This window comes from Arachis ipaensis, chromosome B03, assembly GCF_000816755.2.
Source record: "Arachis ipaensis cultivar K30076 chromosome B03, Araip1.1, whole genome shotgun sequence".
Classification (NCBI taxonomy): Eukaryota; Viridiplantae; Streptophyta; class Magnoliopsida; order Fabales; family Fabaceae; genus Arachis; species Arachis ipaensis.
In genome coordinates, this window is record NC_029787.2 from 29,289,170 (window position 1) to 29,291,677 (window position 2,508).

The window sequence follows — 2,508 nt, forward strand, 5'->3', positions numbered from 1 at the left end:
TTTTCTCATGTCTCATAAAATTTTAAAATTCATATGTCCCCGTGTCTCCAGTCCCGTGTATTTTCAGATCTTTTGCTATAGTATTCTTGTCTATCTATATTCTAGTATTGGTTTGTATTTTCAGATCTTGTAACGGGGCTTATCTAAAATAGGGTTGAGTTGGTCAGTCAAACTGAAAAACGAGAGACAAAACGGTTCGTTCCACAAGAAAAACCGCCGAAGATGAGCACATAATTGTGTTGTGTCCGTTATCTTTAGGTAGGGGTGCACAGACCCGGCCCGGCCCGAAGGTCCGGCCCGGTCCCGAACACTTTTGGGGCTAATTTGGTGTGATTTCATCGGGTTTAGAACCGGATAAGAGTCTCAAAAATAGACCCGTTCATTATTTCGGGTCGGGTCCGGGCCATAGCTCGGGTCACCCGAAGTCGGCCCGGTGACCCGGTCATGATACACAATTAATATTTTGTGTTATTAGTGATGGATCATGACTATTCTTATGTGGAATTTAAGTATTGTAAATCTTAATATTTTGTGTTATTAGTCATTATAAGACTATAAGTTAATGTTTTATGTTTAGAATGCATAAGACTTCATACTAATGCATAATATTGTGTTATTTGTATTGATTTAAATATTTGGTATTATTAGACAATATTAGTATTGATTGTGGTTATACTTTAGTATTGATTGTGGTTATGCTTTAATTTTGAAGAAGGGTTGGTTCTTGTTATATTTTTCTAAGTGAATTTTACCATGTTAAATAATGGTTGGAGTCTTGGAAATTTGGATATTTTTACATGCTAACTTACAAGAAGGTATCAACGTAATGTAATGTTAACGGCCCGATTTTCACCCGGTATAATTGTGGCCCGAAAGTGTATTGGTTTCATCGGGTCTAGGGCCGGGTTCGGGTCTAATAAATAGACCCGGTGTATATTTCGGGTCGGGTCTGGGTCACATCAAACCCGGCTTCACCCGGCCCATGTGCACCCCTATCTTTAGGTAGTGTTTAGGATTCGAAGATTCAGTCCACGTAATTTTGAAATACTTTAGACATTAGTGTTATCTTTTGAACTCTGCATAAATTTCAATTTCAGACGTTGATCACATCATTGTGTCCTGAAATCTTCACACATTTAGATACTAAAGAGGGCCTTTATTTAAGGCAACCATAGTTTATATAACATAAGTCATGCTTAAATAATTCATTTTATTTCCGAAAGTCACTGTATAACATGAACATACCTTGACTAATTCTCAAATAAAAAAAATTTTGGCTAAAAAAAGGAAAAATCAAAGAAATACTTAGAACACGTGATTAAATCATATCTCACTGAAAATCTGTCTATGCCATTATGCTAATAATTAAAACCTCGAGTTAAATACATGTGGAAGCAAACAAATCTCCATAGTAGATTACTGATAATTAAACTTTTTTATTTCACAGAATAATCATTTAACTAAAAAAGATATCCCAACCGTTATTCATCATTAATTAACCAACTCAAGCATAGAGCAAATTAATTTCAAACCATGATTGATTGATCTACCTGAACTAATAATAAGCACTCCTATTAAGTGAACAATATTTCATCACCGTAGATACAACATTTTAATTCGTATCCAATAATTGAAAATGCTTAAACCTTATACGCACATTGAATATCAATAATAAGTACAAGATATATTCCAAAATGCATACTAAAATAAAGCTATTGTCACGGAATACACATTTGAATCGATTACAAGCATGACAAATAGTTGGCCACGAAAATCGAGTGAATGATGTCCTCTCAAACTACCAAGACCACATCTACCTATTCTGCATGGATGCACCACCGCCAATCTACCATGGTTTTTTGAGGAGCCAGCATATACATATTGTTTTAGCAGACCTCTCGGTCCAGCTCCATCTTCATTTTAACATACTCATTCCACCAGATGTTAGAAAGAAATAAAACCAGTGATAACCGGTATATATGACTAATTGACTGCGTCTGGCTAGTGTCCTTCAAACAAGGACATAGACAAGGTGACAGACATAAGAATGCACCGATTCTTTTATCTTGTTTGGTGATGCCAAAGAGGGAATACCATAAATAAATAAATAAATAAATAAATAAAGCAACCCGGTGCACAAGTTTGTGACCTTGAGGTCACACGGAGATAACTCAACCGTTACTCTAAGACTCCCTAATAAAATCATACAAAATTTCCTTTTTACCCGCATAGTACAACAACCACTACATTTCAACCCTAACCGCCACCATCAACAACTCTTAATTACAAATTCAATTCAACATAGCAGCACAAAATCAAGTTCAGTTCAACATTTACAATTCAAAATACTCTAACGTTAATCAAAATCCAAATACATAAAAAGTATACAAATAATAAATAAAAGAGAACTAGAGGGATACAACGACAAGGAAGAGAGGTGAAGGGAGAGGAGGAAAACGGGAAAAAGGGAGAGCTAGACGAGGTGGAAACGGAGAGATGGGGTGGTAG

At 35.7% G+C, this 2,508-nt stretch overlaps 1 protein-coding gene across 1 annotated transcript in view; it reads right to left on the reverse strand.

Moving 5' to 3' along the window:
- Positions 1,621-2,508, reverse strand: part of LOC107630072 (UBP1-associated protein 2C) — a 7,898-nt gene continuing 7,010 nt past the window's right edge. Inside the window, exon 2 of the mRNA XM_016333103.2 lies at positions 1,621-1,913. The gene's annotated coding sequence lies outside the window, so the exon portion shown is untranslated. The remainder of the gene's footprint in view (positions 1,914-2,508) is intronic.